The sequence below is a fragment of the Pristiophorus japonicus genome (genome assembly GCF_044704955.1).
Source record: "Pristiophorus japonicus isolate sPriJap1 chromosome 24 unlocalized genomic scaffold, sPriJap1.hap1 SUPER_24_unloc_1, whole genome shotgun sequence".
NCBI classification, from domain to species: domain Eukaryota; kingdom Metazoa; phylum Chordata; class Chondrichthyes; family Pristiophoridae; genus Pristiophorus; species Pristiophorus japonicus.
The window spans coordinates 2,565,193-2,592,333 of record NW_027250648.1 but is presented as its reverse complement, the minus strand read 5'-3'; the positions used below and the strand labels follow the sequence as shown (position 1 = coordinate 2,592,333).

Genomic DNA, 27,141 nt, shown 5'->3' with positions numbered 1-27,141 from the left:
CTCTATTTTCATAAAAATTATTAATTTGTGGGCGGAATTTCCCAAACGACCCAGCATCAGAAACTTAAAAATATTGTCTCAAGTTGCCCTTTCCCAGCCCAGCAGCAGTGAGGCTGATTTTCAGGCCCCAGCTGCTGCACAGATTGGACCAACAGAAATGGCGGCTGCAAAATCCACAAGCCCCCGCGCCCCAGAAAGCGCCCCAGCCGCCGCGCTGAGTTGTGGCAGGCATCGCGCATGCACCCCTCTGGCCCCGCCCACACCGCGCATGCTCAGCAAACACCCCACCTGAGAGCCCGGATCACCGGCGGAAAGTGAGTTTTGTGAGGGTTTTTTCCCCACATAAATACCGGAGTGAAGCGCGGGCGGACAGATAAATGAAAATAAAATACAAACCGGAGCGGCCCCGAGCGCAGTATCCGTGCGACCGCGGCCCCCGAAACCGAGCGCAATATCCGAACGGCCCCCGAAACCGAGCGCAATATCCGAACGGCCCCCGAAACCGAACGCAGTGTCCAAGCAGCCGCAGCACGGGGTTTCCTGCAGGGAGCCGGACTGGGCCACGTGATCAACTCCACGGCGGTGACTGACGTGAGCTCCGACCAATAGGGAGAGGGCGGACGGGGCTTAGAGGGCTGAGGCGGCGTGTCCTCCAACCAATCGGGCGGCCCGAGGGCCGGGACTCAGGCACAGCATCAGAGAATGGTAGCATGAGAGAGTGGTGACGTCACAGAGGGAGGCCTCTCGGCCCGTGCCGCGTCCCTGCCAGAGCATCTCAGGGAGTCCCAGTCCCCGCAATTGTCTCTCCTTCACACCCTGATCCCACTCTTTCTCAACACCGCAATTGTCTCTCCTTCACACCCTGATCCCACTCCTTATCAACACCACAATTGTCTCTCCCTCACACCCTGATCCCACTCCTTCTCAACACCACAATTGTCTCTCCCTCACACCCTGATCCCACTCCCTTCTCAACACCACAATTGTCTCTCCTTCACACCCTGATCCCACTCCTTCTCAACACCACAATTAGAAACATAGAAAATAGGTGCAGGAGTAGGCCATTCGACCCTTCGAGCCTGCACCACCATTCAATAAGATCATGGCTGATCATTCCCTCAGTACCCCTTTCCTGCTTTCTCTCCATACCCCTTGATCCCTTTAGCCGTAAGGACCATATCCAATGAAATGGCATCAACAACTCTCTGCGACAGGTAGTTCCACAGGTTAACAACTCTGAGTGAAGAAGAGAGGGATGGCAAAAACACGAAGGCAGAATATTATCTGAATGGGAGCAGATTAGGAAAAGGGGAGGTGCAACGAGACCTGGATGTCATGGTACATCAGTCACTGAAAGTTGGTATGCAGATACAGCAGGCGGTGAAGAAGGAAAATGGCATGTTGGCCTTCATAGCAAGAGGATTTGAGTATAGGAGCAGGGAGGTCTTACTGCAGTTGTACAGGGCCTTGGTGAGGCCTCACATGGAATATTGTGTTCAGTTTTGGTCTCCTAATCTGAGGAAGGACGTTCTTGCTATTGAGGGAGTACAGCAGACTGATTCCCGGGATGGCAGAACTGACATATGAGGAGAGACCGGATAGACTGGGCCTGTATTCACTGGAGTTTAGAAGGATGAGAGGGAATCTCATAAAAACATATAAAATTCTAACGGGACTGAACAGGTTAGATGCAGGAAGAATGTTCCCGATGTTGGGGAAGTCCAGAACCAGGGAACATAGTCTAAGGATAAGGGGTAAGCCATTTAGGACTGAGATGAGGAGAAACTTCTTCACTCAGAGAGTTGTTAACCTGTGGAATTTCCTACCGCAGAGAGTTGTTGATGCCAGTTCATTGGATATATTCAAAAAGGAGTTAGATATGGCCCTTACGGCTAAAGGGATTGAGGGGTATGGAGAGAAAGCAGGAAAGGGGTACTGAGGTGAATGATCAGCCATGATTTTATTGAATGGTGGTGCAGGCTCGAAGGGCCGAATGGCCTACTCCTGCACCTATTTTCTATGTTTCTAAATGAACAGCATGTTGAAACAGTTTGAGTGAAAAAAACAAATACTAAGGGGAAAAAGTCACTGGTGGGCATAGTCTTTAGGCCCCCTAACAGTAGCAACTCTGTTGGTCGGAGTATAAACCAGGAAATAATGTCGGCTTGTAAAAAAGGAACAGCAATAATCAAATTGGTCTGGGTAACATTGAGGAAGAGTTCATAGAGTGCATAAGGGATGGGTTCCTTGAGCAGTATGTAACGGAACCAACCAGGGGGAAGACTATCCTAGATCTGGTCCTGTGTAATGAGACAAGATTAATAAACAATCTCCTAGTAAAGGATCCCCTTAGAATGAGTGATCATAGCATGGTAGAATTTCAAATTCAGATGGAGGATGAGAAAGTTGGATCTCAAGCCAGCGTACTAAGCTTAAATAAAGGAGACTATAAAGATATGAGGGCAGAGTTGGCTAAAGTGGACTGGGAAAATAAATTAAAGTGTAGAGCGGTTGATGAGCAGTGGCGTACATTTAAGGAGATATTTCACAACTGTCAAGAAAAATATATTGCAGTGAGGAGGAAAGGTTGTAAAAGAAAAGAGAGCCACCTGTGGCTAACTAAAGAAATAAAGGATGGTATCTAATTAAAAACAAAGGCATACAAAGTGGCCAAAACTAGTGGGAGGACAGAAGATTAGGAAGCTTTTAAACGCCAGCAAAGAATGACTAAAAAATGATTAAGAAAGGTAAGATAGACTATGAAAGTAAACCACCATGAAATATAAAAACAGATAGCAAAAGTTTCTACAGGTATATAAAAAGGAAAAGAGTGGCTAAAGTAAATGTTGGTCCCTTAGAGGATGAGACCAGGGAATTAGTAATGGGGAACATGGAGATGGCAGAAACTCTGAACAAATATTTTGTATCAGTCTTTACGGTAGAGGACACTAACAATCACTAAGGAGGTGGTACTCAGTAAGATAATGGGACTAAAGGCGGATAAATCCCCTGGAACTGATGGCTTGCATCCTCGGGTCTTAAGAGAAGCAGCGGCAGGGATTGTGGATGCATTGGTTGCAATTTACCAAAATTCCCTGGATTCTGGGGAGGTCCCAGCAGATTGGAAAACTGCAAATGTAATGCCCCTATTGATAAAAGGGGGCAAACAAAAGGCAGGAAACTATGGACATTTGGAAAAACATAATTCAGTCAGACAGAATCAGCATAGATTTATGAAAGGAAAGTCCTGTTTGACAAATTTGCTGGAATTCTTTGAGGATGTAATGAACAGGGTGGATAAAGGGGAACCAGTGGATGTGGTGTATTTGGACTTCCAGAAGTCATTTAACAAGGTTCCACATAAAAGGTTACTGCACAAGATTAAAGTTGACGGGGTTGGGGGTAATATATTAGCATGGATAGAGGATTGGCTAAATAACACAAGATTGAGAGTTGGGATAAATGGTTCATTCTCGGGTTGGCAATCAGGTGCTGCAGGGATCAGTGCTGGAACCTCAAATATTTACAATCTATATTAACGACTTGGATGAAGGGACCGAGTGTAACATAGCCACGTTTGCTGACGATACAAAGATGGGAGGAAAAGCAATGTGTGAGGGGGACACAAAAAACCTGCAAAAGGACATAGACAGGCTAAGTGAGTGGGCAAAAATTTGGCAGATGGAGTATAATGTTGGAAAGTGTGAGGTTATGCACTTTGGAAGAAAGAATCAAAGAGCAAGTTATTATTTAAATGGAGAAAGATTGCAAAGTGCTGCAGTACAATGGGATCTGGGGGTACTTGTGCATGAAACAGAAAAGGTTAGTATGCAGTTACAGCAAGTGATCAAGAAGGCCAATAGAATCTTGGCCTTTATTGCAAAGGGGACGGAGTATAAAAGCAGGGAAGTCTTGCTACAGTTCTACAGGGTATTGGTGAGGCCACATCTGGAATACTGCGTGCAGTTTGGGTTTCCATATTTAAGAAAGGCTTTGGAGGCAGTTCAGAGAAGGTTCACGAGGTTGATTCCGGAGATGAAGGGGTTGACTTATGAGGAAAGGTTGAGTAGGTTGGGCCTCTACTCATTAGAATTCAGAAGAATGAGAGGTGATCTTATCGAAACATGTAAGATTATGAGGGGGCTTGACAAGGTGGATGCAGAGAGGATGTTTCCACTGATAGGGGAGACTAGAACTAGGGGGCATAATGGTGAGAGGCGGGAGCGGCCTATAAAAGGCCCAGCGGGAGATCGAGAGCCAGCGGCAGTTGGTGAGAGGCGGGAGCGGCCTATAAAAGGCCCAGCGGGAGATCAAGAGCCAGCGGCAGTTGGTGAGAGGCGGGAGCGGCCTATAAAAGGCCCAGCGGGAGATCGAGAGCCAGCGGCAGTTGGTGAGAGGCGGGAGCGGCCTATAAAAGGCCCAGCGGGAGATCGAGAGCCAGCGGCAGTTGGTGAGAGGCGGGAGCGGCCTATAAAAGGCCCAGCGGGAGATCGAGAGCCAGCGGCAGTTGGTGAGAGGCGGGAGCGGCCTATAAAAGGCCCAGCGGGAGATCGAGAGCCAGCGGCAGTTGGTGAGAGGCGGGAGCGGCCTATAAAAGGCCCAGCGGGAGATCGAGAGCCAGCGGCAGTTGGTGAGAGGCGGGAGCGGCCTACAAAAGGCCCAGCGGAAGATCGAGAGCCAGCGGCAGTTGGTGAGAGGCGGGAGCGGCCTACAAAAGGCCCAGCGGGAGATCGAGAGCCAGCGGCAGTTGGTGAGAGGCGGGAGCGGCCTATAAAAGGCCCAGCGGGAGATCGAGAGCCAGCGGCACTTGGTGAGAGGCGGGAGCGGCCTATAAAAGGACCAGCGGGAGATCGAGAGCCAGCGGCAGTTGGCGAGAGGCGGGAGCAGCCTATAAAAGGCCCAGCGGGAGATCGAGAGCCAGCGGCAGTTGGTGAGAGGCGGGAGCGGCCTATAAAAGGCCCAGCGGGAGATCGAGAGCCAGCGGCAGTTGGTGAGAGGCGGGAGCGGCCTATAAAAGGCCCAGCGGGAGATCGAGAGCCAGCGGCAGTTGGTGAGAGGCGGGAGCGGCCTATAAAAGGCCCAGCGGGAGATCGAGAGCCAGCGGCAGTTGGTGAGAGGCGGGAGCGGCCTATAAAAGGCCCAGCGGGAGATCGAGAGCCGGCGGCAGTTGGTGAGAGGCGGGAGCAGTGTCGGAGCGGCCTATAAAAGGCCCAGCGGGAGATCGAGAGCCAGTGGCAGTTGGTGAGAGGTAGGAGCAGTGTCGGAGCGGCCTATAAAAGGCCTAGCGGGAGATCGAGAGCCAGCGGCAGTTGGCGAGAGGCGGGAGCAGTGTCGGAGCGGCCTATAAAAGACTACCGGTGCAGCTACAGCGGGAGAGAAAGCAAAATAGAAGTAGAAAGGAATCAAAAGGTGACGTCACCAGCCAATGGGGTAAGTGATTGGCTGGTGATTGGTGAGTAGCTTTTCTTTTTATTTTTTATATCAGTAAGTGAACTGTAACATTGTTATTACCAATTTAAGGGTATCTAAGGGTTAAGGCATGGCAGGAGAGCTCGGTCACGTGATATGCTCCTCCTGTGCCATGTGGGAACTCAGAGACGCTTCCGGTGTCCCTGAGGACTACGTGTGTGAGAAGTGTATCCGCCTCCATCTCCTGACGTACCGCTTTGCGGAATTGGAACTGAGAGTGGATTCACTCTGGAGCATCCACGATGCTGAGAATGACATACGTGGCACGTTTAGTGAGTTGGTCTTACCGCATGAGAAGGATCCACAGCCAGCTAGGGAATGGAAGACCAGCAGGAAGAGTAGTACAAAGAAAGTAGTGCAAGGGTCCCACCTGGTCATCCCCCTGCAAAACAGATACACTGCTTTGAGTGCTGTTGAGGGAGATGACTCATCAGGGGAGAGCAGCAGCAGCCAAGTTCATGGCACCGTGGCTGGCTCTGTTGTACAGGAGGGCATGAAAAAGAATGGGAGAGCGATAGTGATAGGGGATTCAATCATAAGGGGAATAGATAGGCGTTTCTGCGGCTGCAATCGAGACTCCAGGATGGTATGTTGCCTCCCTGGTGCAAGGGTCAAAGATGTTTCCGAGCGAGTGCAGGATATTCTAAAAAGGGAGGGAGAACAGCCAGTTGTCGTGGTGCACATTGGTACCAACGACATAGGTAAAAAAAGGGATGAGATCCTACGAGACGAATTTAAGGAGCTAGGAGTTAAATTAAAAAGTAGGACCTCAAAAGTAATAATCTCGGGATTGCTACCAGTGCCACGTGCTAGTCAGAGTAGGAATCGCAGGATAGCACAGATGAATACGTGGCTTAAGCAGTGGTGCAGCAGGGAGAGATTCAAATTCGTGGGGCATTGGAACAGGTTCTGGGGGAGGTGGGACCAGTACAAACTGGACGGTCTGCACTTGGGCAGGAACGGAACCAATGTCCTAGGGGGAGTGTTTGCTAGTGCTGTTGGTGAGGAGTTAAACTAATATGGCAGGGGGATGGGAACCAATACAGGGAGACAGAGGGAAACAAAAAGGAGACAAAAACAAAAAACAGAAAAGAGATGAGTACAAATGGAGGGCAGAGAAACCAAAGGCAAGAAACAAAAAGGGCCACTGAATATAAAAGGGCTGCAGGAGGGGTAAAAACTAAAAATCATGGTTTAAAAACGAGGATGAAAACACTCTACCTAAATGCACGCAGCATTCGAAATAAAGTAAATGAGTTGACGGCACAAATCATTACAAATGGGTATGATTTGGTGGCCATTACAGAAACATGGTTGCAAAATGGCCAAAACTGGGAATTAAACATACATCTGACGATTCAGAAAGATAGGCAAGAAGGGAAAGGAGGTGGGGTAGCTCTGTTAATAAAGGATGATATCAGGGCAGTTGTGAGGGATGATATTGGCTCCAATGAACAAAATGTTGAATCATTGTGGGTGGAGATTAGAGATAGTAAGGGGAAAAAGTCACTGGTCGGCGTAGTTTATAGGCCCCCAAATAATAACTTCACGGTGGGGCGGGCAATAATCAAGGGAATAATGGAGGCATGTGAAAAAGGAACGACAGTAGTCATGGGGGATTTTAACCTACATATCGACTGGTCAAATCAAATCGCAGGGGGTAGCCTGGAGGAGAAATTCATAGAATGCATACGGGACTGTTTCTTAGAACAGTATGTAACAGAGCCTACAAGGGAGCAAGCCATCTTGGATCTGGTCCTGTGTAATGAGACAGGAAAAATAAACGATCTCCTCGTAAAAGATCCTCTCGGAATGAGTGATCACAATATGGTTGAATTTGTAATACAGATTGAGGATGAGGAAGTTGTAACAGAAACGAGGGTACTATGCTTAAACAAAGGGGACTACAGTGGGATGAGGGCAGAGTTGGCTAAAGTAGACTGGAAACAAGGACTAAACGGTGGCACAATTGAGGAACAGTGGAGGACTTTTAAGGAGCTCTTTCATAGTGCGCAAAAAATATATATTCCAGTGAAAAAGAAGGGCGGCAAGAGAAGTGATAACCAGCCGTGGATAACCAAGGAAATAAAGGAGAGTATCAAATTAAAAACCAATGCGTATAAGGTGGCCAAGTTAGTGGGAAACTAGAAGATTGGGAAAATTTTAAATGACAGCAAAGAATAACTCAGAAAGCAATAAAGAAAGGAAAGATAGATTACGAAAGTAAACTGGCGCAAAACATAAAAACAGATAGTGAAAGCTTTTACCGATATATAAAACGGAAGAGAGTGACTAAAGTAAATGTTGGTCCCTTAGAAGATGAGAAGGGAGATTTAATAATGGGAAATGTGGAAATGGCTGAGACCTTAAACAATTATTTTGCTTCCGTCTTCACAGTGGAAGACACAAAAACAATGCCAAAATTTGCAGGCCACAGGAATGTGGGAAGGGAGGACCTTGAGACAATCACTATCACTAGGGGAGTAGTGCTGGACAGGCGAATGGGACTGAAGGTAGACAAGTCCCCTGGTCCTGATGAAATACATCCCAGGGTATTAAAAGAGATGGCTGAAGTTATAGCAGATGCATTCGTTATAATCTACCAAAATTCTCTGGACTCTGGGGAGGTACCAGCGGATTGGAGAGCAGCTAATGTAACGCCTCTGTTTAAAAAAGGGGGCAGGCAAAAGGCAGGTAACTATAGGCCGGTTAGTTTAACATCTGTAGTGGGGAAAATGCTTGAAACTATCATTAATGAAGAAATAGCGGGACATCTAGATAGGAATAGTGCAATCAAGCAGACGCAGCATGGATTCATGAAAGGGAAATCATGTTTAACTAACTTACTGGAATTCTTTGAGGATATAACGAGCATGGTGGATAGAGGTGTACCGATGGATGTGGTGTATTTAGATTTCCAAAAGGCATTCGATAAGGTGCCACACAAAAGGTTACTACAGAAGATAAAGGTACGCGGAGTCAGAGGAAATGTATTAGCATGGATAGAGAATTGGCTGGCGAACAGAAAGCAGAGAGTCGGGATAAATGGGTCCTTTTCCGGTTGGAAATCAGTGGTTAGTGGTGTGCCACAGGGATCAGTGCTGGGACCACAACTGTTTACAATATACATAGATGACCTAGAAGAGGGGACAGAGTGTAGTGCAACAAAATTTGCAGATGACACTAAGATTAGTGGGAAAGCGGGTTGTGTAGAGGACTCAGAGAGACTGCAAGGAGATTTGGATAGGTTAAGCAAATGGGCTAAGGTTTGGCAGATGGAATACAATGTCGGAAAGTGTGAGGTCATCCACCTTGGGAAAAAAAACAGTAAAAGGGAATATTATTTGAATGGGGAGAAATTACAACATGCTGTGGTGCAAAGGGACCTGGGGATCCTTGTGCATGAATCCCAAAAGGTTAGTTTGCAGGTGCAGCAGGTAATCAGGAAGGCAAATGGAATATTGGCCTTCATTGCGAAAGGGATGGAGTACAAAAGCAGGGATGTCTTGCTGCAACTGTATATGGTATTGGTAAGGCCGCACCTGGAGTACTGCGTGCAGTTTTGGTCACCTTACTTAAGGAAAGATATACTAGCTTTGGAAGGGGTACAGAGACGATTCACTAGGCTGATTCCAGAAATGAGGGGGTTACCTTATGATGATAGATTGAGTAGACTGGGTCTTTACTCCTTGGAGTTCAGAAGGATGAGGGGTGATCTTATAGAAACATTTAAAATCATGAAAGGGATAGACAAGATAGAGGCAGAGAGGTTGTTTCCATTGGTGGGGGAGACAAGAACTAGGGGGCACAGCCTCAAAATACGGAGGAGCCAATTGAAAACCGAGTTGAGAAAAAATTTCTTCTCCCAGAGGGTTGTGAATCTGTGGAATTCTCTGCCCAAGGAAGCAGTTGAGGCTAGCTCATTGAATGTTTTCAAGTCAAAGATAGATAGATTTTTAACCAATAAGGGAATTAAGGGTTACGGGGAGAGGGCGGGTAAGTGGAGCTGAGTCCACGACCAGATCAGCCATGATCTTATTGAATGGCGGGGCAGGCTCGAGGGGCTAGATGGCCTACTCCTGTTTCTAATTCTTATGTTCTTATAATCTTTGAATAAGGGTCGCCCATTTAAAACCGAAATGAGGATAAATTTTTTCTCTGAGGGTTGTAAATCTGTGGAATTTGCTGCCCCAGAGAGCTGTGGAAGCTGGGTCATTGAATAAATTTAAGACAGAGATAGTCAGTTTCTCAACCAATAAAGGAATAAGGGGTTATGGAGAGCAGGCAGGGAAGTGGACCTGAGTCCATCATCGGATCAGCCATGATCATATTAAATGGCGGAGCAGGCTCGAGGGGCCATCGGGCCTGCTCCTGCTCCTATTTCTTACATTCCTTTGTAGTGAGTATAGAACTGAACCCAGCCAGTGTCAGCACCTACAGGGGAGGGAGGGGAAACCAGTGAGTGTTGAACTGAACCCAGCCAGAATTGGTGGTGAAAACTGGGAGTGGAGGAGAAACAGTCTAGAAATGTGTGTTGATTTGGATTTATGGGTGGGACAGGGATTTACAGTTTTGGAAGAACAAGAGAGGAAAGAATGTTCCATGGAAAAGATGTGTCGATTCTGAATTTCTGTCTTGTACTGACAGTAATGAGTTTTATTATCTCCTTTTACAGCGTATTAGAAGGGGAAATTTTCAGACAGGAAACACAAAAAAAACATCGCGTCAAGATCTGACGGAGTCAATCGATTCATCAGGACCTGAATATCATCGGCCTTTGAAAGTGGAAGGAGAAATGTTTGTCTGTTCTGTCTGTGGGAAAAGATTTCAAACATCAGTGTGACTGGAAGGGCACTGAAACACACACACCTGAGTGAGAGTGTTCCAGTGCACTGCCTGTGGAAAGAGCTTTAACCAGTTACACAGCCTGAAAAAACATCGCACCATTCACAGCAGGGAGAAACTGTAAATGTGTTGTGTGTGTGGGCGAGGCTTCAACTGATCGTCCAACCTTGGAGAGTCACAAGGATACCCACACCATGGAGAAACCGTGGGAATGTGGTGACTGTGGGAAGGTATTCAGATCACCGTCTGCGCTGGAAATTCATCGACGCAGTCATACTGGGGAGAGGCCGTTCACCTGCTCCGAGTGTGGGAAAGGATTCACTCGGTCATCCACCCTGCTGATACACCAGCGAGTTCACACTGGGGAGAGGCCGTTCACCTGCTCAAAATGTGGGAAGCGATTCACTCAGTTATCCACTCTGCAGTCACACCAGCGAGTTCACACTGGGGAGAGGCCGTTCACCTGCTCAGAGTGTGGGAAGGGATTCATTTGTTCATCCGACCTGCTGACACACCAGCGACTTCACACTGGGGAGAGGCCATTCACCTGCTCAGAGTGTGGGAAGGGATTCATTACATCATCGAACCTGCTGACACACCAGCGAGTTCACACTGGGGAGAGACCGTTCACCTGCTCTGAATGTGGGAAGCGATTCACTCGGTCATCCACCCTGCTAAATCACCAACGAGTTCACAAATGACTGCAGGGGTTGGAATCTGCTGTTACTGCTGCTGTTAATCACATCCCGACTGAACCATGTTCATTCTGACAGTTGGTGTTTGTTTCTGCTGATGTTAATAACCCTATAATTGGGCTGGACTTTAATATTCTGGATATATTGCTGATTGTGTTCTTGGGGCTGCAGTGTCCATTTAAGAAACGCTGTGTGTTATCTTTCCTCTTAATTCAGCAACAGAAATGCAGCTTGCAATAAAATTATGAACTTTCACTTTAATCCCAAACTGAACTTTGGTACAAAATCTACAATAGTGTCAAAGTTTCCACTGAATAAAATCTCCAATTAGAAAGAGCTTGCTGACAATTCTTACTGACTTGCACATTACACACAGTGGCCCCTCCATTATCCACCAGAAAGAAGGGGAATGGAAATTTGTTGGGAATCAGTGTCCCCAAATGTTGCCCCTCCCGTCTGGTGTCGCAATCCCCTTGGCACGGGAATGGAGACAAGTCCAGACCAAAACTGTGCGCAGTACTCCAGATGTGGTCTTACTAATGCCCTGTACAGGTGTAGCAGGACTTCCCTACTTTTATACTCCATCCCCCTTGCAATAAAGGCCAACATTCCATTTGCCTTCCTGATTACTTGCTGTACCTGCATGCTGACTTTTTGTGTTTCATGTACAAGAACCCCCAGATCCCTCTGTACTGCTTTTTTATTTTTCCTACCAAAGGAGATAACCTGCCATTTTACCTCATTTTCATCCATCTGCCAGATTTTTGCCCACTCACTGAGCCTATCAATATCCCTTTGTAGATTCTTTGCGTCCTCCTCACAGCTTGCTTTCCCCCCTATCTTTGTATCATCAGCAAATTTGGCTGCGTTACTCTCGGTCCTGTCATCCAAGTCATTAATATAAATTGTAAATAGTTGAGGCCCCATCACCGATCCCTGCGGCAACCCACTAATTACAGTTTGCCAACCGGAAAATAACCCATTTATCCCGACTCTCTGTTTTCCGTTAGTTAGCCAATCCTCTATCCATGCTGATATATTACCCCCAACCCCGTGAGCTCTTACCTTGTGTAGTAACCTTTTGTGTGGCACCTTATCGAATGCTTTCTGGAAATCCAAATATACAACATCAACTGGTTCTCCTTTATCCACTCTGCTCGTTACATCCTCAAACAACTCCAGCAAATTTGTCAAACATGATTTCTCTTTCATAAAACCATGACTGCAGTATGATTTTCTAAATGTCCTGCTACTACTTCCTTAATGATGAACTCCAGTATTTACCCAATGACATGTCAGGCTAACTGGTCTATAGTTTCTGCTCTCTGTCTCCCTCCTTACTTGAATAGGGGTGTTACATTTGCAGTTTTCCAGTCCACTGGTACCTCTCCAGAATTTAGCGAATTTTGGTAGATTACAACCAATGCATCTAATATCTCTGCAGCCACTTCTGTTAAGACCCTAGGATGCCATCAGGTCCAGGGGATTTGTCCACCTTTAGTCCTATTAGTTTGATTCGTAGATTATCTCGAGTGATCGTGATTGTTTTAAGTCCCCCACTTCTCCGCAAAAGTGGGGGACCGATACATAGAAACATAGAAAAGAGGAAGAGTAGGCCATTCAGCCCTTCGAGCCTGCACCACCATTCAATATGATCATGGCTGCTCATGCAACTTCAGTATCCCATTCCTGCTTTCTCTCCATACCCCTTGATCCCTTTAGCCGTAAGGGCCATATCTAACTCCCTCTTGAATATATCCAATGAACTGGCATCAACAACTCTCTACGGCAGGGAATTCCACAGGTTAACAAATCTCTGTGTGAAGAAGTTTCTCCTCATCTCAGTCCTAAATGGCCTGGCCCTTATCCTAATACTGTGTCCCCTGGTTCTGGAATTCCCCAACATCGGGAACAATCTACCCGCATCTAACCTCCCGTCCCGTCAGAATCTTGTATGTTTCTATGAGATCCCTTCTCATCCTTCTAAACTCCAGTGAATAAAGGCCCAGTTGATCCAGTCTCTCCTCATATGTCAGTCCTGCCATCCCGGGAATCAGTCTGGTGAACCTTCGCTGCACTCCCTCAATAGCAAGAACATCCTTCCTCAGATTAGGAGACCGAAATTGAACACAATATTCCAGGTGAAGCCTCACCAAGGCCCTGTACAACTGCAGTAAGACCTCCCTCTCCTATTCTCAAATACCCTAGCTATGAAAGCCAACATATCATTTGCCTTCTTTACTACCTGATGCACCTGCATGCCAACTTTCAATGACTGATGAACCATGATACCCCTTTTCCTAATCTGCCACCATTCAGATAATATTCTATCTTTGCCACCAAAGTGGATAATCTCACATTTATCCACATTATATTGCATCTGCCATGCATTTGCCCACTCACCTAATCTGTCCAAGTCACCCTGCAGCCGCTTGGCGTCCCCCTCACAGTTCACACCACCACCCAGTTTAATGTCATATGCAAACTTGGAGATATTACACTCAATTCCTTCATCCAAATCAGTGATGTTTATTGTAAAGAGCTGGGGTCCCAGCACTGAGCCCTGTGACACTCCACTGGTCACTGCCTGCCATTCTGAGAAGGACCTGTTTATCCCAATTCTCTGCTTCCTGTCTGCCAACCAGTTCTCTATCCACGTCAGTATATTACCCCCAATACCATGTGCTTTGATTTTGCACACCAATCTCTTATGTCAAAAGCCTTTTGAAAGTCCAAATACACCACATCCACTGGTTCTCCCTTGTCCACTCTACCAGTTACATCCTCAAAAAATTCCAGAAGGTTTGTCAAGCATGATTTCCCCTTCATAAATTCATGCTGACTTGGATCGATCCTGTCACTGCTTTCCAAATGCGCTGCTATTTCATCCTTAATAATTGATTCCAACATTTTCCCCACTACTGATGTCAGGCTAACCGGTCTATAATTACTCGCTTTCTCTCTCCCTCCCTTTTTAAAAAGTGGTGTTACGTTAGCTACCCTGCAGTCCATAGGAACTAATCCCGAGTCGACAGACTGTTAGAAAATGATCACCAATGCATCCGCTATTTCTAGGACCACTTCCTTAATTACTCTGGGATGCAGACTATCAGGCCCCAGGGATTTATCGGCCTACAATTCCATCAATTTCCCTAACACAATTTCCCACCTAATAAGGATTTTCTTCAGTTCCTCCTTCCCACTAGACCCTCGGTCCCCTAGTACTTTCGGAAGGTTATTTGTGTCTTCCTTCGTGAAGACAGAACCAAAGTATTTGTTCAATTGGTCTGCTATTTCTTTGTTCCCCATTATAAATTCACCTGAATCCGACTGCAAGGGGCCTACGTTTGTCTTCACTAATCTTTTTCTCTTCACATATCTATAGAAGCTTTTGCAGTCAATTTTTATGTTCCCGGCAAGCTTCTTCTCGTACTCTATTTTCCCCCTCTTAATTAAACCCTTTGTCCTCCTCTGCTGAATTCTAAATTTCTCCCAGTCTTCAGGTTTGCTGCTTTTTCTGGCCAATTTCTATGCCTCTTCCTTGGGTTTAACACTATCCTTAATTTCCCTTGTTAGCCACGGTTGAGCCACCTTCCCCGTTTTATTTTTACTCCAGACAGGGATGTACAATTGCTGAAGTTCATCCATGTGATCTTTAAATGTTTGCCATTGCCTATCCACCGTCAACCCTTTAAGTATCATTTGTCAGTCTACTCTAGCCAATTCACGCCTCAAGCCATCAAAGTTACCTTTCCTTAAATTCAGGACCCTAGTTTCTGAATTAACTGTGTCAGTCTCCATCCTAATAAATTCTACCATGTTATGGTCACTCTTCCCCAAGGGGTGTCGCACAACAAGATTGCTAATTAGTCCTTTCTCATTACACATCACCCAGTGTAGGATGGCCAGTTCCCTGGTTGGTTCCTCGACATATTAGTCTAGAAAACCATCCCTAATACACTCCAGGAAATCCTCCTCCACCGCATTGCTACCAGTTTGTTTAGCCCAATCAATATGTAGATTAAAGTCACTCATGATACCTTTATTGCATGCATCTCTTTTTTCTTGTTTGATGCTGTCCCTAACCTTACTACTACTGTTTGGTGGTCTGTACACAACTCCCACTAACGTTTTCTGCCCCTTGGTATTCCGTAGCTCCACCCATACCGATTGCACATCATCCAAGCTAATGTCCTTTCTTACTATTGCATTAATTTCCTCTTTAACCAGCAATGCTACCCCGCCTCCTTTCCCTTTCTGTTGAATACCCCTGGATGTTGAATTCCCAGCCTTGGTCACCCTGGAGCCATGTCTCCATGATGCCAATTACATTACCCGTTAACTGCTATCTGCGCAGTTAATTCGTGCACCTTATTCTGAATACTCCTCGCATTGAGGCACAGAGCCTTCAGGCTTGTCTTTCTAACACACTTTTCCCCTTTAGAATTTTGCTGTAATGTGGCCCTTTTTGCCTTAGGTTTCTCTGCCCCCCACTTTTACTTTTCTTCTTTCTATTTTTTGCTTCTGCCCCCATTCTACTTCCCTCTGTCTCCCTGCATAGGTTCCCATCCCCCTGCCATATTAGTTTAACTCCTCCCCAACAGCTCTAGCAAACACTCCCCCTAGGACATTGGTTCCGCTCCTGCCCAGGTGCAGACCATCCGGTTTGCACTGGTCCCACCTCCCCCATAAACGGTTCCAATGTCCCAGGAATTTGAATCCCTCCCTGCTGTAGCACTCTTCAAGCCACGTATTTGTTCAAAATATTTGTTCAAAGTCTCTGCCATATTTCCGTGTTTCCCATTATTAATTCTCCAGTCTCATCCTCTAAGGGACCAATGTTTACTTTAGCTGCTCGTTTCCTTTTTATATCCCCGTAGAAGCTCTTACTGTCTGTTTTTATATTTCTTGCTAGTTTGCTCTTATCTGCTATCTTCTCTGTCTTTATCATTTTGTAGTTGTCCTTTGCTGGTTTCTAAAAAATTCCCAATCCTCTGGCCTTCCACTGTCCTTTGCAACATTATATACTTTTTTTCAATTTGATACCATCCTTTACTTCCATGACAACATTTGTTGTACACATGGTTGACCAGGACACTCCACAACGACAGGGTTTCATCTGTTTCAACAGAAACAACTACACTGTTATTTGCTGTCTGGCCTGAATCAATCCATGTCACTACCAAATGCTGCAATGTTTGCTCCAACCCACAGGGTTTCATCTGTTTAAAGCCACAACAGAAAGGACCCGTTTCCTCCTGGAGTTTGAGAGAAAGCAGCTTTAACAATGGGGCAGAGTTTCAGCCAATGAGGGAGATCTGGGCCGCAAGCCCCATCCTTCACACACTCTGATTGGTGGGAGGACCAACCGCCTGCCCGGGCCTTCAGCCCTGCTGCAGCTCTCCCTATTGGTCGGGATCTGCCATCAATCAGCCGGGCAGTGTGAGCTGAGCATGCATGGCGGGTGAGTCAGGGGGTGAGAGATGGGCGGAGGGAGGGAGCGGGTTAATAAAGGATGTGCTTATTTGTACTGCAAAAATGGCTGCCATACTCCACCCTTTGTCTATGATTGGTCCTCTTGGAGGATAAGGCACACCCTGAAGTTTCACTGGAATCTGTCACTGGAACCGCCCATCCCAAGGTCTTACTGACTTTGCAAATTGTAACTCGATCCACTTTGACTTTCTGATGCGACAGAGGACAGAGCTCCCCAGAAGACAGCAAGGGCCAGCCGACGTGCCTTACTCCAGTCCCAGTGCATGCCTCTCCCAGCCAAAGTGCCTTCCCCAGCCAAAGTGCGGTACCCCAGTCCAAGTGCATGCCTCCCCCAACCAAAGTGCCTTGCCCCAGTCCCAGTGCATGCCTCTCCCAGCCAAAGTGCCTTACCCCAGTCTCAGTGCATGCTTTTCCCAGCAAAAGTGCCTTACCCCAGTTCCAGTGCATGCCTTTCCCCAGCCAAAGTGCCTTGCTCCAGTCACAGTGCATGCCTCTCCCCAGCCAAGGTGCCTTACCCCAGTCCCAGTGCATGCCTTTCCCCAGCCAAAGTGCCTTGCCCCAGTCCCAGTGCATGCCTCTCCCCAGCCAAGGTGCCTTGCCCCAGTCCCAGTGCCTTGCCCCAGTCCCAGTGCATGCCTTTCCCAGCCAAAGTGCCTTGTCCCAGTCCCAGTGCATGCCTTTCCCCAGTCAAAGTGCCTTGCCCAGTCGCAGTGCATGCCTCTCCCCAGCCAAGGTGCCTTACCCCAGTCCCAGTGCATGCCTTTCCCCAGTCCCAGTGCATGCCTTTCCCAGCCAAAGTGCCTTGTCCCAGTCCCAGTGCATGCCTTTCCCCAGTCAAAGTGCCTTGCCCAGTCACAGTGCATGCCTCTCCCCAGCCAAGGTGCCTTACCCCAGTCCCAGTGCATGCCTTTCCCCAGTCCCAGTGCATGCCTTTCCCAGCCAAAGTGCCTTGTCCCAGTCCCAGTGCATGCCTTTCCCCAGTCAAAGTGCCTTGCCCAGTCGCAGTGCATGCCTCTCCCCAGCCAAGGTGCCTTACCCCAGTCCCAGTGCATGCCTTTCCCCAGCCAAAGTGTCTTGCCCCAGTCCCAGTGCATGCCTTTCCCCAGCCAAAGTGCCTTGCCCCAGTCCCAGTGCATGCCTTTCCCCAGCCAAAGTGCCTTGCCCCAGTCCCAGTGCATGCCTCCCCCAGTCCTGTTTCTCGACACCATCTGCATGGAATGATTTGGGCCGGGAGGGAGGCGGGGCTTGACAGGGGGCGGGGCTTGTCGCCTGTTGGTCAGAAAAGTGTAGCACAAATAGTTCCATGGGTTAATAAACACCGGGGAGGACGCAGGCTTCACGCAGTCCGAGTGCGGGCCCAGGCCCGAGAGACAATACTCCGCACCATCCGCTTCACACACACCCGGGCTCGACCCGAGGCCCCGAATCACAGCCCGCAGGTCCCATGTTTCCCCCCGGTTCCAGGCCCAGTCAGTGAGCACACGGGGGTGGGGTGTCAGCTGCTGCCATTTGGTCAGGGCGGGGGGAGTGGGCTCAGCGGCCACCATAAGAACATAAGAAATAGGAGCAGGAGTCGGCCATACGGCCCCTCGAACCTGTTCCACCATTTAATACCATCATGGCTGATCCGATCATGGACTCAGGTCCACTTCCCTGCCCGCTCCCCATAACCCCTTATTCCCTTATCGCTTAAATGTATTAAATGACCCAACCTCCACAGCTCTCCGAGGCAGCGAATTCCACAGATTTACAACCCTCAGAGAAGAAATCCCTCCTCATCTCAGTTTTAAATGGACGGCCCCTTATTCTAAGATTATACCTCCTAGATCTAGATTTTTTTTTAAATACTTGGAATGAATGATTTGGAGTCACATGTTATCTTCCACAACAGATTGTTCGAGAGGGAAGATAAAGAACTTGCTGCAAACACATTGCAAATACCTTTTGTATTGTTAAATCACAAAGGCTGGACAGAGGTTTTTGTGAAAAGAAAAATGACTAGCTAAATAGATAGGAGTTGCTGCTCAAGCATTCGGGAAGAGAAGTGTAAATCATATAACCTAAGTTTGAGCTGTGGAGGGAAGACCTCTCACAGAGTGGTGCTATTTTTCCTTTTGTGTTTTTTTCTTGCAGAAGCAAGTGGAAGCAAGGACACAGGTTGAAATATTGCAGCCAGCAAGGTCCAGGTGAGCGAGGGAGGGCGAGTGTGCCGAGAATGCTGGGGAAGCATCGCTGACCTACATTCTTCCCAGTTAAGCAATGCCTCGATTTCAAAATTTTCATTCATTGTTTTCATGGCCTCGCCCCTCCCTATCTCTGTAATCTCCCCCAGCCCATGAGATATCTGCGCTCCTCTAATTCTGCCTTCTTGAGCATTCCTGATGATAATCGCTCAACCTTCTGGTGCCTCGGCCCCAAGCTCTGAAACTCGCTCCCTAACCTCCCCGTCTCTCATTCCTCCTTCATGACGCTCCTTAAAACCTTTGTCTTTGACCAAGCTTTTGGTCACCTGTCCTAATATCTGATTATTGTACATTCCTGTCTGGCATAGAAATAAAAAAGGGAAGGTGGCTCAACCGTGGCTATCAAGGGAAATCAGGGATAGTATTAAAGCCAAGGAAGTGGCATACAAATTGGCCAGAAATAGCAGCGAACCTGGGGACGGGGAGAAATTTAGAACTCAGCAGAGGAGGACAAAGGGTTTGATTAGGGCAGGGAAAATGGAGTATGAGAAGAAGCTTGCAGGGAACATTAAAACGGATTGCAAAATTTTCTATAGATATGTAAAGAGAAAAAGGTTAGTAAAGACAAACGTAGGTCCCCTGCAGTCAGAATCAGGGGAAGTCATAACGGGGAACAAAGAAATGGCGGACCAATTGAACAAGTACTTTGGTTCGGTATTCACTCAGGAGGACACGAACAACCTTCCGGTTATAAAAGCGGTCGGGGGGTCTAGTAAGGAGGAGGAACTGAGGGAAATCCTTATTAGCCGGGAAATTGTGTTGGGGAAATTGATGGGATTGAAGGCCGATAAATCCCCAGGGCCTGATGGACTGCATCCCAGAGTACTTAAGGAGGTGGCCTTGGAAATAGTGGATGCATTGACAGTCATTTTCCAACATTCCATTGACTCTGGATCAGTTCCTATGGAGTGGAGGGTAGCCAATGTAACCCCACTTTTTAAAAAAGGAGGGAGAGAGAAAACAGGGAATTATAGACCGGTCAGCCTGACATCGGTAGTGGGTAAAATGATGGAATCAATTATTAAGGATGTCATAGCAGTGCATTTGGAAAGAGGTGACATGATAGGTCCAAGTCAGCATGGATTTGTGAAAGGGAAATCATGCTTGACAAATCTTCTGGAATTTTTTGAGGATGTTTCCAGTAGAGTGGATAAGGGAGAACCAGTTGATGTGGTATATTTGGACTTTCAGAAGGCTTTCGACAAGGTCCCACACAAGAGATTGATGTGCAAAGTTAGAGCACATGGGATTGGGGGTAGTGTACTGACATGGATTGAGAACTGGTTGTCAGACAGGAAGCAAAGAGTAGGAGTAAATGGGTACTTTTCAGAATGGCAGGCAGTGACTAGTGGGGTACCGCAAGGTTCTGTGCTGGGGCCCCAGCTGTTTACACTGTACATTAATGATTTAGATGAGGGGATTAAATGTAGTATCTCCAAATTTGCGGATGACACTAAGTTGGGTGGCAGTGTGAGCTGCGAGGAGGATGCTGTGAGGCTGCAGAGCGACTTGGATAGGTTAGGTGAGTGGGCAAATGCATGGCAGATGAAGTATAATGTGGATAAATGTGAGGTTATCCACTTTGGTGGTAAAAACAGAGAGACAGACTATTATCTGAATGGTGACAGATTAGGAAAAGGGGAGGTGCAAAGAGACCTGGGTGTCATGGTACATCAGTCATTGAAGGTTGGCATGCAGGTGCAGCAGGCGGTTAAGAAAGCAAATGGCATGTTGGCCTTCATAGCAAGGGGATTTGAGTACAGGGGCAGGGAGGTGTTGCTACAGTTGTACAGGGCATTGGTGAGGCCACACCTGGAGTATTGTGTACAGTTTTGGTCTCCTAACCTGAGGAAGGACATTCTTGCTATTGAGGGAGTGCAGCGAAGGTTCACCAGACTGATTCCCGGGATGGCGGGACTGACCTATCAAGAAAGACTGGATCAACTGGGCTTGTATTCACTGGAGTTCAGAAGAATGAGAGGGGACCTCATCGAAACATTTAAAATTCTGACGGGGTTAGACAGGTTAGATGCAGGAAGAATGTTCCCAATGTTGGGGAAGTCCAGAACCAGAGGTCACAGTCTAAGGATCAGGGGTAAGCCATTTAGGACCGAGATGCGGAGGAACTTCTTCACCCAGAGAGTGGTGAACCTGTGGAATTCTCTACCACAGAAAGTTGTTGAGGCCAATTCACTAAATAGATTCAAAAAGGAGTTAGATGAGGTCCTTACTACTAGGGGGATCAAGGGGTATGGCGAGAAAGCAGGAATGGGGTACTGAAGTTGAATGTTCAGCCATGAACTCATTGAATGGCGGTTCAGGCTAGAAGGGCCGAATGGCCTACTCCTGCACCTATTTTCTATGTTTCTATGTTTCTATTAAGTGGCTTGGTGTCAAGTTTTTGTCTTATAATACTCTCTGAAATTCCTTGGGACGTTTTACACATTAAAGGCATTATATAAATACAAGTTTTTGTTGTTGCTGATTTCCTTGATTTGACCTTTCATGGTATTACATTGAATGTACAGTACAGAAATAGGCCATTCGGCCAAACTGGTCCATGTCGGGATTTAAACTTCACACGACCCTCCTCCCACCCTATCACCATATCCTCCTATTCCTCTACAGTGAGGAATTCCATAGTCACTGGTTGCCTTCTAGTGCCTGTCCAAAGGGCCAATGTGTGAGGGTATGCAGTGATTGTTGGCCTATTCAACCTTGGGGGCATCACAGCCCAAAAAACGCCCCCTTTGCAAACTTGGCCTTTGCTGCTGGGGTGAGTGGACAGGTTTCAGCAGCAGGAGCTCAGGGCACTGAGGTTAACTGCAGTCTCCCCCACTATAGCCCAGGCTGGGATCAGCTGACAACCCCCACAGTAAGCAGCTGGAATGTGCAACCTCTCCTGGTCTGCACTGGGGAGCAAGGGAGGTCAAAGGTCAACACAGTGTCATCAACCTTGACCCCCACCTCCCTCACCCAGAGAACCAAGTTGCATAGACGTCATGACGTCTGCACGTTTTATGATGTCCACACGTTCCAGCGCTCGTCCCTTCGGCCGCTCGCCCACTGTTCCCGCGATCTTGCTGCCCATTGGTCGGAAGCTCCTGTCAATCAGGCCGTGGGCCCAGGTGACGTGTCCCTCGAACTCGCGCCGCCCAATGGCCGGAGGCAGAGAGAAGATTCCGGAGCGGGGAAGGAGGACGAAGCGGCGGCGGGGCGCAGGGGAGCCGTGGAACCGGCGGAGAGGCTTTCTAAACACCCGGGGTAGGCATCAGGCCCCGAACAAGAACCTGCAGCTCCAGCGTTCGCCCCGAGCGGGGTCCCCAGGGGCAGCCGCGGGGCTTTCTCCCGGTGACAGGCCCCCCGGCAACGGCCGCCATCTTGGGGCAGGAGCTGCTGAGAACAGTGACGTCACGGGGTTACAGGACGCTGATTGGTTGGTGAGTCGGACAGGCTTTGTCCCTCCGCGGGCTGACAAACTGTCCATTGCTGGAATCACAACTTGTATTTATATAGCGCCTTTAACCGAGCAACATGTCCCAAGGGCTTCACAGCAGCGTTACAGACACAACACATACATTTAACACCCAGACACAAAAGGAGCAATTAAGGCAGGTGACCAAAAGCTTGTTTAAAGAGGCAGGTTTTAAGGAGCGTCTTAAAGGAGGAAAGAGAGGGTGGGGTTTAGGGAGGGAGGTCCCGAGCTTGGGGCCCAGGCAGCTGAGGGCACGGCCACCGCTAGTTGAGCGATTATAATGAGGGATGTTCAAGAGGGCAGAATTTGAGGAGCGCAGACGTCTCGTCGGGTTGTGAGGCTGAAAAAGAGGGATTTGTAAACAGGGTGAGAATTTTGAAATCGAGGCGTTGTTTAACCGGGAGCCAATGTAGGTCAGCGAGCACAGGGGTGATCGTGACTTGGTGCGAGTTAGGACAGGGGCTGCTGAGTTTTGGATGACCTCAAGTTTATGTAGTGTAGAATGTGGGAGGCCAGGAGTGAGTTGGAGTAGTCAAGTCTAGAGGTAACAAAGACACGTATGAGGGTTTCAGCACCAGAAGAGCTGAGGCAGGGGCTGAAGCAGGCAGTGTTACGAGGTGGAAAAGGCAGTTTTAGTTATGCCGAGGATATGTGGTTCAAAACTCACTTCAGCGTCAAATATAACACCTAGATTGCAAGCAGTTTTGTTCACCCTCATTCATGCTAGGGAGAGCGATGTGGTCAGTGGTGAGGGAATGCAGTTTGTGGTGGGGACCAAAGATAATGGCTTCAGTCTTCCCAATATTTGGAGAAAATTTCTGCTCATCCAGTACTGGATGTCGGACAAACAATCTAATTTACAACTACTTTATTTAATTAGTAAGTAATATAAGAACATAATAGGAGCAGGAGTAGTAAATGATTTTGAACTCTCTATCAAATCTCCCCTATAACTTTTCTGCTCCAAGGAGAATAACTGCAGCTTCTCCAGTATCTCCACATAACTGAAGTCCCTCCTCCTTGGTACCATTCTAGTAAATCTCTTCTGTACCCTCTCTAAGGTGTAGGCATCCTTCCGAAAGTGTGATGCCCAGAATTGAACACAGTGTGTCAGCTGAGGCCTAACCAGTATTTATAAAGGTTGAGCATAACTTAACATCAAATGCTGATATTTGTGTGATGGGGTTTAGAAGGCCGAGGTTTATCCAGTCAGTTGGATGTGAGCTGAAACATGTGCACTTGGAGCGGGGAGCCAGGGACACGCTGTGTAACCGGGCACAGACACTATGCACAGCCCAGGCATCACTTGTTTCCCACTTGGCCCAAAAGGAATATATTAATTGCAACAATTCATTTGATTTGACTTTAAATAGTTTTGTTTATAAATTTAATCATGCTTCTCTAATTTTATTTCTTAACTCAGATTCACGGCCTCAATTTATTTCTTCCTCCGAACCTCTCAACTTCATCTGTCAGCGTAATGTTGGTGAGTGGTGATTGATTGCCCTGGGAACCAACAGGAAGAGAGCTCAGAGGCCGGAGGGCCCAGGGAGCAGCGTGTTCTGTAACCAATCGCGGGGCTTGAGGGGTGGATCCTGAGGCGGTCAGTATTTTACAACTTGTATTTATATACCGTCTTTAACGTAGTTAAATTTTCCAAGGTGCTTCACAGGAGTGTCAGTGGGAACCCATTAAACAATTCATCTTTTAAAAATCAAATCAAGATTTCTCTTGTCAGCAAAACAGTTTAACAATTGTCAGTATTTTACAGAAGAACATAAGAAATAGGAGCAGGAGTAGGCCATACGGCCCCTCGAGCCTGCTTTGCCATTTAATACGATCATGGCTGATCTGATCATGGACTCAGGTCCACTTCCCTGCCCGCTCCCCATAACCCCTCATTCCCTTATCGGTTAAGAAACTGTCTATCTTTGTCTTAAATTTATTCTATGACCCAGCTTCTACAGCTCTCTGAGGCAGCAAATTCCACAGATTTACAACCCTCTGGGAGGAGAAATTCTCTTCATCTCAGTTTTAAATGGGCGGCCCCTTATTCTAAGATTATGCCCCCTAGTTCTCGTCTCCCCTATTAGTGGAAACATCCTCTCTGCATCCATCTTGTCAAGCCCCCTCATAATCTTCTACGTTTCGATAACATCATCCCTCATTCTTCTGAATTCCAATGAGCAGAGATCCAACCTTTCCTCATATGTCAACGCCCCTCATCTCCGGAATCAACCGAGTGAACCTTCTCTGAACTGCCTCCAAAACAAGTATATCCTTTCTTAAATATGGAAACCAAAACTGCACGTAGTATTCTAGGTGTGGCTTTACCAATACCCTGTATAACTGTAGCAAGACTTCTCTGCTTTTATACTCCATCCCCTTTGCAATAAAGGCCAAGATTCCTGATCACTTGCTGTACCTGCATACTAATCTTTTGTGTTTCATGCACCTGGAAGCCCAGGTACCGCTGTACTGCAGCACTTTGCAATTTTTTTCCATTTAAATAATAATTTGCTTTTTCATTTTTTTCTGCCAAAGTGCGTAACCTCACACTTTCCAACATTATACTGCAACTGCCAAATTTTTGCCCATTCACCTCACCTGTCTATGTCCTTTTGCGTTTTTTTTGTGTCCTCCTCATTGCTTTTCCTCCCATCTTTGTATCATCAGCAAACTTGGTTATGTTGCACTCGGCCCCTTCATCCAAGTGGTTAATATAGATTGTAAATAGTTGGGGTCCCAGCACTGATCCCTGTGGCACCCCACTAATTACTGATTGTCAACCCGAGAATGAACCATTTATCCCGACTCTCTGTTTTCTGTTAGTTAGTCAATCCTCTATCCATGCTAATATATTACCCCCAACCCCGTGAACTTTTATCTTGTGCAGTAACCTTTTATGTGGCACCATTGTCAAATGCCTTCTGGAAGTCCACTGGTTCCCCTTTATCCACCCTGTGCGTTACATCCTCAAAGAATTCCAGCAAATTTATCAAACATGACTTCCCCTTCATAAATCCATGCTGACTCTGCCTGACCGAATTTTGCTTTTCCAAATGTCCTGCCACTGCTTCTTTAATAATGGACTCCAACATTTTCCCAACCACAGGTGTCAGGCTAATTGGTCTATAGTTTCCTGCTTTTTGTCTGCTTCCTTTTTTTAAATAGGGGCGTTACATTTTCAGTTTTCCAATCTGCTGGGATCTCCCCAGAATCCAAGGAATTTTGGTCAATTGCAACCAATGCATCCACAATCCCTGCTGCTACTTCTCTTAAGACCCTAGGATGCAAGCCATCGGGTCCAGGTGATTTATCCACCTTTATTCCCATTATCTTACTGAGTACTTGGGAGAGGGAGGGGAACCAGTGAATGTAGAACTGAACCTAGCCAGAGTCAGACATTTAGTTTTTAGGACAATCCGGCTTCTGTTAATGGTCACTTTGTTCATGTGCCGGCCCCACAAATTATCAGATTCAGTAAGTTCAAATCACTATCCTGCCTCTTTGGGTTCTCTCTCACACTCCCTTTTTCCTGTTTTAAATTAATTTTAAAGGTATTGCAAGGGGAGGATTTGCAGACGGGAAACTCAAATCCCACACCGCATCAAGATCTGACAGAGTCACTCGATTCATCGGGACCTGAATATCATCAGCCTCTCAATATGGAAGCAAAAAGCACCGTTGACAGTGGGGACAAAGTGTACACGTGTTGTGTGTGTGGACGAGACTTCAGCCGAATCTCTGGCCTATCAAGACATCAGCGCAGTCACACCGCGGAGAGGCTGTTCATCTGCTCCGAGTGTGGGAGGAATTCACTTCGTCATCCCGCTTGCTGAGACACCAACGAGTTCACACTGGGGAGAGACCTTTTAAGTGCCCGGAGTGTGGGAAGTGCTATAAAAGTTCCAGGGAACTGATGTACCATCAACGTGTTCACAGTGGGAAGAGACCGTTCAGGTGCTCTCACTGCGGGACTGGGTTCAGTCGATCATCTAAACTCGCTGTACACCAGCGCACTCACACTGGGGAGAGGCCGTTCACCTGCTCTGAGTGTGGGAAGGGATTCACTCAGTCATCCAGCCTGCTGAGACACCAGCGAGTTCACACTGGGGAGAGGCCGTTCACCTGCTTGGTGTGTGGGAAGACATTCACTCAGTCATGCAACCTGCTGACACACCAACGAGTTCACACTGGGGAGAGGCCGTTTATCTGCTCCACGTGTGGGAAGAGATTCACTCAGTCATCCGACCTTCTGATACACCAGCAAGTTCACACCGAGGAGAAGCCGTTCACCTGCTCTGAGTGTGGGAAGGGATTCTCTCGTTCAGCCCACCTGCTAGCACACCAACGAGTTCACACTGATGTGAGACCTTTTTAATGTTCTGACTGAGAAGCGATTTAAAAGCAAAAAGCATCTACTGAGACACCAGCTTGTTCACACTGGGGAGAGGCCGTTTATCTGCTTCAAGTGTGGGAAGGGATTCACTCAGTCATGCAACCTGCTGACTCACCAGCAAGTTCACACTGACGAGAGACTTTTTAAATGCCTGGACTGCAGTAAGTGCTCTAAAAGTTCAGCGGAACTGAACTGCCATCAACGTGTTCACAGTGGGGAGAGACCATTTAAGTGCTCAGTGTGTGGGACTGGGTTCAGTCGATCATCTGGACTTTCTGTACACCAGCGCACTCACACTGGGGAGAGGCCGTTCACCTGCTCCGTGTGTGGGAAAGGATTCACTCGTTCATCCATCCTACTGACACACCAGCGAGTTCACAAGTGACTGCAGGGGTGGGATTCTGCTGTTATTGCTGCTGTTAATCACATCCCGGACTGAACCATGTTCATTCTGACAGTTGGGGGTTTGAGTTTAATATTCTGGATCAATGGGAAATAAATCAGCTTTGATTTTAA

At 47.4% G+C, this 27,141-nt stretch overlaps 1 pseudogene; it reads left to right on the top strand.

Annotated features, from left to right (window-relative positions):
• The first annotated feature begins 269 nt into the window (after positions 1-269).
• LOC139241177 (zinc finger protein 271-like) lies at positions 270-27,141 on the top strand (annotated as a pseudogene).